The following is an 11134-nucleotide window of genomic DNA, read 5'->3' on the forward strand; positions in this document are numbered from 1 at the left end:
AGATCTTGAAATGAGGCTAGTTTATATTGAGATGTTCTATAAATGTAAAAACACATCAAATTTTGAAGATTTATTTACAACAAATATGTATAAAATATCTCATTAATAATTTTCAGTTTGATTACATGTTGAGATGGTAATACTTCAGATATATTGGGTTAAATTTAATATACTATCAAAATTAATTTCACAAGTTTCTTTTTGGTTTTTATTAAATTTATTAGGGTAAAATTGGTTAGTAACATAGAAATTTCAGGTATACAACTTTATAATACAACTTCTGTATATTCTTGTATACTGTTGTGTGCTCACCATCTGAAGTCTAGCTTCCTTTTGTCACCATAAATTTTACCCCCTTTACCCTCTTTGTCCTTCCCCTACCCCGCTTTCTCTCTGATAACCACCATACTATTGTCTGTATCTATGAATTTTCGTTCGTTTTGTTGGTTCATTTGTTGCTTTTTGGTTTATATCCTACATATGAGTGGGATAATATGGTCTTGTCCTTTTCCGTCTGATTTATTTTACTTAGCACAGTATTATGCTGTACTTAACACTCTCAAGATCCATCCATGTTATTGCAAATGGCAATATTTCATCTTTTTATAGCTGAGTAGTATTCCACTGTGTGTATGTGCGTGTGTATCATATCTTTACCTTATTATCCATTGAAGGACACTTAGGTTGTAGGTCCTTGCTTTTTCATCACTTTGAATATTTCATGTCAATTCCTTCTGGCCTGCAAAGTTTCTGTTGAGAAATCAGCTAACATTCTTACACGAGCTCCCTTATAGATAAGTAACTGCTTTTCTTCCTTTGTCTTTAACTTTTGGCATTTTAATTATGATGTGTCTTGGTGTGGGCCTCTTTGGGTTCATTTTGTTTGGGACTCTCTGTGCTTCTTGGGCTTATAGGTCTATTTCTCTCAACAGGTAAGGGAAGTTTTCAGTCATTATTCCTTCAAATAGGTTTTCAATTCCTTGCTCTCTTTTTCTCCTTCTGATACCCCTATGATGCGAATGCACACTTGATGTTGTCTCAGAGGTCCTTTAAGTTATCTTCAATTTTTTTTTTTGGGGGGGGTGAGATTCTTTTTTCTTTTTGCTGTTCTGTTTGGGTGTTTTCTGCTACTCTCTTCTAAATCGCTGATTTGATCCTCTGCTTCATCCAATCTATTGTTGATCTCCTCTAATCTATTCTTTATTTCAATTATTGTATTCTTCATTTCTGACTGGCTTTTTATGTTTTATATCTCCATTTTTATGTTTCATATCTCTTTGTTGAACTTCTCACTAAGATCATTGAGCATCTTTATAACCAGTGTTTTGAAATCTGCATCTGGTAGATTGCTTGTCTCCATTTTGTTTAATTCTTTTTCTGAAGCTTTGTTCTCTTCTTTTATTTGGAACATGTTTCTCGGTCTCCCCATTTTAGCTGCCTCCCTGTGTTTGTTTCTACATAGGTAGGGCTGCTATGTCCCCCGATCTTAGTGGAGTGGCCCTATGTCAGTGTCCTGTAGAACCCATTGGTGCAGTCTCCCTAGTCACCTGAGTCAAGTGCTCCAGGGGGTTTTAAATTTAGATACGTCATCAGGAAAGGTGTCATTAAGAAGGTAACATTTAAGTAAAGACCTAAATGAAGTGAGTAAGTGAACCACGTGGATAAGTGGATAAGGACATTCAAAGCATCAGGAACAGCAAATTAAAAGTTCTGAGGTAGGCATGTGCCCAGAATATTTACAGCACAGGGTTACAGAGAAGAGGGGCAGGTCACACAAGGTCTCATGAGTCACGGGAAGAATTTTTTTTTTACTTCAAGTAAGATAAAGATTGGCGGGTTTGAACAGAAGAATACTTTTGCCTGATTTATATGTAGCAGGATTTCTCTGGGTGCTCTGATAAAAATAAACTGTCAGGGTAGAATGGGAGCCAGTGTGGCAGTAGGAGCCCTAGTTAGGGGTCTATTACAATAATCCAAGCTTCTTTGAAGGTAGGGCTGACATGACATGCTGAAAATGTGGATGTGGACAAAGAGAGAGAAGATAAGGATAAATACAGAGTTTTTGACCTGAGGAATTAAAAAAATAGAGTTTTGTTTGTTTGTTTGTTTTGTTTTGTTTCGTTTTGTTTTTAATGAAAGGAAGAAACTTACAGAAGATGCAGATTAAAGAGAAAAGACCAGGAGCTCAATTTTGATACGTCTGGATTTAATTTTCTTGTATAGTAAGAGGTATAAGGGTCAACATTCATTTTTTCTCCATATGAATATCCAGTTGTTCCAGCACCATATATTTAAAAAGACTTTCCTTTCCCCTGTTGGATTGCTTTGGCACATTTGTTGAAAATCAACTGACCATAAAGTTGGGTCTATTTCTAAACTCTATTTCATTCCATGATCTATTTGTCTATCTTTATACCAACAGACACTACCTTGATTACTGAAACTTAAAAAGCTCTATTTTGGACATATTAAGTTTGAGATGCCTTAGACAACCAAGCAGAGATGTCAGGTGGACAGCTGGGTATAAGAGCCTGGAATTTAGAAGACAGAGATCAGTGCTAGAGACATAAATGTGCTGTCATCTTCATACAGGTGATGCTAAAAAGTTATCACACTGCGAAGAAGTATCTAGTGAGTGAGCATGGGCAGAAAAATCCAAGCACTGAGCTGAGAGGCACTCTAACATTAAGAAGTTGGTGAGATGGGAGGAACTAGAAAAGAAGATTGAAAAGGATTCATCAGTGGAGAAGGAAAATCAGGAGGGGTAGTATTGTCCGGTAATCTAAGAGAAGTGTTACAAAGAGAAACGAATCAGCGGCCAGTTGGGTCAACTGGAATGAAAACGGACCATTAAATCCAGTGATGTGGGGGGCGGGGGATGGGCAGGGGGAGGGGGCAGGTCATTGGTGAACTATATTACAGCAGTTTTTATAGAATGGCAGAGGCAAAAGTCTGATCAGAATGACTTGAAAAGAAAATGAGAGCAAAGAAATTGGAGACAATGTGCATGGACAATTCTTTCAAGGAGTTGGAAAAGAGAAAGACAGAGTGATGCAGTATATAAAAGCAGAAGAGAAATGACAGCATTTTTAAAGCTAATGAGAATGATCCAGTAGAGAGGAAAAATCTGGTGCGAAAGAGAGAGAAGAGAAAATTGCTCGAGCAGTGTTCGTGAGTAGATGAGACAAAGTGGATGGAGCACACGTGGATAAGGACACAGGTGGTTCAGCCAGGAAGAGAGTGTCCACAGGCACTGGTGCAGCGAAGTCCCCAGATGTGCTGGGAATTGTTCATGACCTCTCCAATGAGTGTGTATCAATTAGACTGTGTAGGTTTAAAAGTTTGGGAAGAACTTGTAGATTGAAGTAAGCAAGTACCGGCTATGGGGATGTATGGAGAGGAAGAAACATAACCGTAATCAGGTTCCCTCCCACACCCGTAGCTAGCTTCCAAGTGGAAGAAAACTCAGCACTTCTCCCCGTATGTGCCCGGTAAGCATGCGCAGGCTCCCATTATCTGGCAATGTGCCACTATTCTTTAACCAGTGTATAAAAGACGTCGCCACCATGGCGGTGGGTGGCGGGGATGGGATGCCGTGCCCCGGCTGGATAACACTGCTGCCCTGTGAGGCCGGCTGTGCCATTGCTGAAATAAATAAAGAGCTAGGTCATAGTTGCCTACACTCCCTGCATTTTCTTCCAACTGCCTGGAGTCTAGTACCGGATCTCGAAACTGCGAATCTGCAGCAACACAGCAGGGTCAAGCTTAGAGAAGGGTTGGGAAGAAAAATGAAATTCACAAGGGAGTTCCTTTACCATCTGCCACTTGCTTTCCCCTTGGTTCCACTTGTCAACTTTCCCCCTGAGTTCTTGGAGACTGATGGCATGGGAAAGATCCCTCTGCCACCCCAACCATCCACAACCAAAGGCATCGCATAATTTTTCAGAAAAACTTTTTCTGATTTTTTTCCTTACCCTGCCATCCTCCCTCTCCTTCCCATTTCTTCCTCTTGCTCCTTTCCCATTCTCAGATATTCTCCCCTTCTCCCTTCCTACCTCCTTCCATTTTCTCTGTCTCTCTCCTTAGCTCCTCGTAGCCTTTCTACCCCTCCATTTACCTACCAATCTCTTCTCAGGATTTGAATAGCACTATTACCCCTACCACATGGTTAGTTATTTCTTCATGAAAAGGTTTGATCTCCCAACTCTGGCTGGAACCTTTTGTATCCCTGAAACTAGCAAGATTCTCTGCAGAATAAGAAACAGGATGATGGAGAGGAAAGAGGCAGTGGAGTGTGGAAGGCAGAGAAGAGGAGAGTACTGACATATGCTAGTACAGTCACCTGTATGGCCACCTTTGATTCTCACACCACCCACTGAAGTGTTTTTTATTAGCCCTGCTTCATAGATGAGGAAACTGAGGCTAAGAAAGGTTACGTAACATTCTTAAGATTATAGAGTTCATGAGGGATAGAACCATAACTTAAACCAAGGTTATCAAGCCCAAACTACCATGTCTTTCCCATAGCTTTGTACTTGGCAGATTCTGTGTAGATTTTCAATAATATTGGTTTTTAATAGTAACAGTCAACTTCTCTAGGTCTAATAAAAGGGTTGGACTAATGGTGATTAAGGGTCTATCTCTCTCTCTCTCTCTCTCTGTGAGTTATTCTCAAGAAAATATAAAATTTTACCATGGGCAAAATTTTACCAAAGAGCAAATGAGGTACAGCCTCCAACATATGACACAGTAATCAAATGCTGATGGTCAGGACTGGAAGCAAAAAATACATAGAGAAGACCTTCTGTAATATTGTTGGTGGCTCAGTACATGTAATAGTAATGGATCAATGTCCTAACACTGACAGAGATCATGTCACCAAATCCTCCTACAACCCCAGGAGTAGTTTGTGTTATAAAGAAACTACAACTTGGAGAGAATAAATACAGTGTCCAAGATCACACAATTCTTAAACATCAAAATCAGGTTTCAAACTCAAGTGGCCCGATCAAGAGTCCTAACTCTAAAACACAGTGCTGTTCTCTTAATAACTACTATTCACGGTTGCCACTTTTAGGGCCAAAGAATCAGTCAATATTAAAGTGAGAAAGAACCTTAGAAATCAAATCTCTCATTAACAGATGAGGAGACTGAAGAGCAAAAGTTGAATGGTCACTTAGACACAGAATTGAGACTTGCAGCTAGTGCTCTTTCCACCTGTTATATGTTTGCTAGGTGCAATAAAGAGCAAATTATAGACATCTCAGAAGAGCAATCTATGACCCTGTGCAAAAAAAAAAGTTAACCAAGCTTAAGACAACTGGAAATATTAATCTAGTTTGAAAAAACAACTCATTAACCAAAAGTCCCTCTTCCCCCATCACAGTGCTCAAGCCCCAACTATGCCCCCAACCACCCCACCTCAGGCTTGTTTTTACCAAGTTTCATGGTGATTGGCCTAAGAAGATTAAAAAAGTAATGCCACCCTTTGAGGGAGAGTCCCAGGGACTAAGATAGCAGCTGTTATAGCAACGGTCACACTACTTTGGTCAAGGAGAAGACTTTTTGGGGAACTGAAAACAGAACTTTAAGTACATCTGCTGGTTTCACTCCCATTCTCCTCCAACACGCCCTTTCAGAAGTTACCATGGGCCCCTGCACCTGGGACCCTCACAGCACCTGGCCAAGTCTGTGTCCAGCACTGGAATGGAAGTAACACCAACCCTAACCTTATTTGATATCATTCCACCTGAACTCACTGCTGCATCTCCAGTGCTAGAGTTCTCCTGCTGGAAAACCTCAGCCCAGAATAGTTGGCATCCTCTAAGAGGTCTAATATGATAACAGGACCCACTCAGACTGCATGTGAGAAAGAAGTAGTAAGCAAGAAGTTTCTTCATGTGGCCCACAGATGTCCTGGAGTTATTCGAGAGCAGCAAAAAAATTAACGTTGAATAGTTTGGGCATCTCAGGGATAGGAGGCTGGGAAAGATAATGATGAGATATAGCAACATTTCAGTATATATTTCAGTAAACTTTCTAGTTCCCATGACAGAAACATTCTCTTCTACTATATCCTCCTTCCAACCATGCCTATTGCCATCCACACATCCATCCATTCATCCTTTGGTCCTTACCCAAGTTACAGGGTTAGTTGTTTGCCCACCTACACCAAGCAACCCTAACTACTACAGACAAAATCTGTTTGCATGATTGGATGAATGGATGTTCATCTTCATTTATTAGACAGACATTGATTAGCATCTTCATGTACCTGGCTCTGTACTATGTTCTGCAGATAACATGGTGAACAAGATAGAGTTTTCAACATCAAGGAGCTCCCAGCCTAGTGTGGAAACAAGTAAGCAGAAATTGTATCATGAAGTAATGGGCTGGAGGGTGAGGTATCTAGAGAGCTCTATAAAACCATACAGGAGGGGCACATAACCGCATATTGGAGGTCAGGGAAAATACATACTTTCACCTTCCTGCCCAAACATTAGCCAACCTGGGATGTACCTGACAATGAGATTGTCCTCATAAAGCACTCCTGTGCTCCAGCCCTCTGACTGCAAAGCCATGGGTTAATGAGCTCTGACATGGGGACCCATCACTCACAAACTTATCTCCTCTATGTCTGAGGTTCTTTGTCTATAATAAAGCAATAGTAATAGAACCTCTGTCTCAATATTACTGGGAACATTAAATGAAATTTTGTATATAATCCACTTAGTACAAGGCATGTCACAGAATATGTGTTCAATCCATGACCTTTTCTTAGTCTTAATTATTAATAGGTTCTTGGATTCCATGGCTGACCTCAGTGGATATTCTCCCCACAGGGATTCCACAAGGAAGCCATTTTAAGTATGACCTGAAACCTTCATTTACTCAAATTTGCAGTATTATATCACAGTCCTTCTGTTCCTCTCTTTATTTGACATGTAAGAAAAAAAATCTCTCAATCTGAAAGAAGGAGAAACTGAGGCACAAAGTGAAGAAACTATTTGTTGACACAATATCTCCCCCACAGGGCTAAGAATCAAGCCCGGTTCAGTGTATTTTTCCTCAGCCCATCCTCCCTGACACCATAATAGAACATACATAATATTGCAGTTTTAAGGAGGAAGGTGCATTTCCACCACCCCCCCCCCAAAAAAACAATATTTCATGTGAGGAAAAATAAATATGCTCGCCAGTCATCAGCATGTGATTTCAAGAGGTCCAACCATCCGGCTGTCTTCCCAAATAGAAGGATAGTGAACTAAGAGTGTGGTTCATGTCCTTGAGGAAAAGGAGGCTCTGAAATCTGAGACATCACGAACTCTTCTTGGACTACACACCAGCTGAGATCTGCCTTCTCATCCACTTGGTTCATGGACAGGCAGATGGTAGCTCATTTACTGAACTCTTCTAATGGCTGGAACTGTTCTTCTCCCTTTCACTGTGCAAATAGACAAATAACAAGGAAAAACTATAACATTACAGATAGAGGAGAATAAGAAAATAAATAGATAAATAACTTTGGGAATCAGAATCAATTCAACTCAGTCCCTGACAACTTTTGACCCCACACATATTCCTGGATTCTTTCATTCCATAGACATGTATGAGCAGCTGGCTCGTGTTCTAGGGCTGGGAGGTAGGTGAGGAAAGGTGCACAGGGAAGAGGACACAGAAGTCTTGTCCTCAAGGGGCTGCAGCATGACCTACCTTGAGCCCTTTAAGATCTTCAGTCACCAAACAGAAGCTCATACCTGTTCCCTGGACCTGAATAAAATGAGGACTTCCTATCTACTCTCATTCAATTTTCACTATATTCTCCACAGACTCAAGGAACCACATATGGGTTTCTTTTGTTGTCCACCAAAAACAATAATTTAGACATGAAGAAATTCTGGTTTGAGGATCACCAGTTCAATCCATCCAGACGTCTACACTGTAGAGAAATTTTTAAATTTCCTGTCTTTTTTTTTTGTAAGAAATAGAAAATATTCCATGTATGTGTGTATGCAGCATTTTATTTAACAAACTAATGTTTGTAATTTGATATCATAGTGTGTTCATTTAAATTTAAAAGAAGATTAAAAAAAGGAAATTACAAAGAGATGGAAGAAAGATGAAAGGTAATAGAGATGGAAATAATAATAAAGGAGGGAAAAATATGGAGAAACAGAGAAACTGGGTATGCTCTGAAAAGAGTTCTAATCAGAGGGCTTTCCTCTGAGGACCTGGGTCATGGTCTTCTGCGAACTTCAGTGCATTGGGATGCTGATCAGCTAGTCTGCTGCTCACTGTCCCAGGATTCTGTTGCTGGATGACATGATTTCAAAGCATCTCCACTGACTGTATTAACCAGAGCAGCCCACCTAGGGATGGCAAGATTTCCTCCACTGCAATAGTGAAGAGAACCACAACAGCCAGAAAACTCGAAGGGTCTGAGGCTTCAAGTCTTGTTAGGCCGTCTTCTCTTGAGGACGTAGACAGTGTCTCCGAAAATGACTGTAAAAAAAAAAACCAAAACCCAAAAAAACAAAAAAAAACAAACAAAGTCCTCGAAACAGGAGAAGCTAAATAAGACATGAATGAAAAATGACACCACCCAACTCTCATCGCCCCTGCCCCAACACACACACATACCCACAGATACATGCTTCTGTCTAGAGTGTTTCTCACCCCTGCAACTTGCTCTCTCCACCATCAACCTCAATTTAGTTTCCAAATATGCATTGGTGTTCAGAAATATTGTAACTCCTAATTTTTATGTAGGAAAAAGAAATGTACTTCTTTCAATTACTGTATCCTGTAGTAAGAGTTAACGAGTGAAATTAAGCGAGTTTCTAACACAGGTTTTCATTAGGCCTACCTGATGTGACAGTTGCAAATAATCTTTTCATCCATGTTGTCAGATTCCTGACACCCTCCAAAATCATGAAGCACAAATGGCTTGTTAAATATAACAATATCAAATTTGTTAACCTCATAACTCTCATTAGCTATTTATCTGTAGGCATGGCTGAAAATCAATGAAATCTTGGTTCTATTTCCGGCTGACCTAAAGAAATCCCACCTCCTCTTAAAGACCATCTGTGAATAATGGGAAACTCTGCTGGCGTCACCCAGAATCCACTCTCTCGATTCCCCACATCACTGCATTCACTATGTAACATCTATCATTTATGTATTTTATTTGTGTAAGCCCCAAGTAGCTCTGTCTTTATTTCCCATCAAAATACAAACTCCTAAAAGGCAGGGGCTTTTGTCAATTATAAAGAAACTGGCACTGTTTCACTTGGAAACCATGCATCAAAACATTTGAGGATCAAAAATCGTAACTGAAGGACCTCTAGAGTGCCACTCTATACTTCTATCCTTCAGTTTATGATTTATCTACCATTTACTGAGGACCTAAACTAGGATTTTGCACCTTGATCTTTATACGGTTTTAGGCTCATTGCAGTGCTTAGCACAAAGCATAGTGCCTTATTTGTACAAGCATTTGTTGAATGAATAAATGAGTGAATGAATAACAAATTGTTGATGATTGATATGTTTATAGAACTATTATAGGGTTGTTTTTCTGTGTTTGGTTGTGTTTGTTTGTTATTTTAATATATCTGCTCATAGAGTGTGACATTATTACCCCAATTTACAGATGAAGAAACAGGACTAGAAAGATCAAGAGAACTGCCTAAGTGGAAAAGCCGTCTCTCAGATACCTGCCCTCTGATTTCAAATGCATAGCTCCTTTGCCTCCACACAACTGTCCATCTGAAATAATACCATTGAATCTGATAACCCAGGTCCTTTTAGAGAGTGCTGCTGCACTTGTAATCCACTTTATGACTGTGACTTCCAGGAACTTGTCTTTTTATTCCTTTTTACTGCCCTTGTACTGCTCTATGCTGTCTTCAGTTCCAAAGAAGGTTTCATGTAAGGATAGGAGATTGCTATCTTCTGGAGCCAGCCAGCTAGAAATAAGGCATCATTTCTCATGACCCTTCATAATGTAGTCCAACTCCACTAAAAACACCCCTCACTCAGCAGCATGACCACTCTCACCACCTCTGTGAACACATGATGGGCCCATCTACGTAGAGCAGAGAGAATAAGTCTACTTTGGGGTAGAATGACTTAACTACAGGCAAAAAATCACTGTTGACAAGGAAGAAGTGCTTATTTGCACCGAATAACTTGGAACTATTGCTCCTTCACAGTTGGAAAGTACTTTTGTGTGTGCATGTCTCCAGACAAATTTATCAAACAACCTCACTTAGTTATAAGAATAAATCTCTTAAATTTTTTTGTGAAGTTATTTCTAACATTTTCTCAATATCACTAATCATCAGGGGAATGCAAATTAAGACCACAATGAGATACCACCTCACACCTGTCAGAATGGCTATCATCAATAAATCAACAAACAAGTGTTGGCGAAGATGTGGAGAAAAGGAAACCCTCATGCATTGTTGGTAGGATTGCAAATTGGTGCAACCACTATGGGAAACAGTGTGGAATTTCCTCAAAAAATAAAAAAATAGAACTACCATATGACCCAGCAGTTCCACTTCTGGATATTTATCCAAAGAAATCCAAAATGCTATGTGAAAAGATATATGTTCATTGAAATGTTATTTACTATAGCCAAGATATAGAAGGAACCTAAGTGTCCATCAAAAGATGAATGGATAAAGAAGAAGTGGACCATATGATTTAATTTATATTTGAAATTTAAAAAACAAAATCAACCAACAAACAAACAGAAACAAACTCATGGAACAAATTGATGATTGCCAGATGGGAGGTAGGTTGGAGAATGGGTGAAAACAGTAAAGGGAATAAAAGTACAAACTGGCAGTTATAAAAATAGTCATAGGGATGTAAAGTACAGCATGAATATAGTCGATAATGTTTTAATAACTATATATGGTGTCAGATGGGTACTAAACTTATTGGGGTGATCACTCGTTATGTTATATAAATGTCTAATCACTATGTTGTACACTTAGAACTATTATAATATTGTATATATATCAACTGTAACTGAAAACTATTTTAAAAAGAAAAAATATGTCGGATGTATTAAAATTCTAGGATTTATTTAAATTTTTACTCTTGAATTAAGAATATTTTA

General features: G+C 39.2%; 1 long non-coding RNA gene across 1 annotated transcript in view; it reads right to left on the reverse strand.

The window, feature by feature from the left end:
* Positions 1-6932: 6932 nt before the first annotated feature.
* Positions 6933-11134, reverse strand: part of LOC111729553 — an 11034-nt gene continuing 6832 nt past the window's right edge. Inside the window, exons 4-5 of the long non-coding RNA XR_002776278.1 lie at positions 8370-8803; positions 6933-7444 (exon numbers count right to left, since the gene is read on the reverse strand). This is a non-coding gene — a long non-coding RNA (uncharacterized LOC111729553). The remainder of the gene's footprint in view (positions 7445-8369; positions 8804-11134) is intronic.

This window comes from Pteropus vampyrus, unplaced genomic scaffold (genome assembly GCF_000151845.1).
Source record: "Pteropus vampyrus isolate Shadow unplaced genomic scaffold, Pvam_2.0 Scaffold269, whole genome shotgun sequence".
Lineage (NCBI taxonomy): Eukaryota > Metazoa > Chordata > Mammalia > Chiroptera > Pteropodidae > Pteropus > Pteropus vampyrus.